Genomic DNA, 418 nt, shown 5'->3' with positions numbered 1-418 from the left:
GACATGCCGTAGACACAACTCAAGGGACCAGCCCATGGAGGTCAACCTTGGCAGTTCACCCATGGAGGTGAGCTCCATCGATGCTCTTAGGCCCAGCCCCTCCCAGGATGACGTCACGGCCCCAGATCTCGCGAGAGCTGCCTGTGGGGCTCCTCGGGGGGCACGGCCAGGAGGGGCAGGTGCAAGGGCTCAGGTGCGCCCCGGGGCGCGGCGCCCACCCTCCCACCTGAGGCCCCGCCCACCTCCTCCGGGGAGCCAATGGGAGCCTTGCCCGAGCCCTCTCCCCATTGGCCGCCTGCCTGGCATGCAAATGACCCGCGACGTCACTTCCTGCGATAAATCGAGCGCCATTTTCTCTTTCTGGCCGCGGATGAGGAGCGGGCGGAGGACGGGGGCCAGGCGCGGGGCCCGGGCTGTG

The sequence above is a fragment of the Oxyura jamaicensis genome, chromosome 2, assembly GCF_011077185.1.
Source record: "Oxyura jamaicensis isolate SHBP4307 breed ruddy duck chromosome 2, BPBGC_Ojam_1.0, whole genome shotgun sequence".
Lineage (NCBI taxonomy): Eukaryota > Metazoa > Chordata > Aves > Anseriformes > Anatidae > Oxyura > Oxyura jamaicensis.
The sequence above is the reverse complement of the archived record's forward strand: the minus strand, read 5'-3'. Positions refer to the sequence as shown.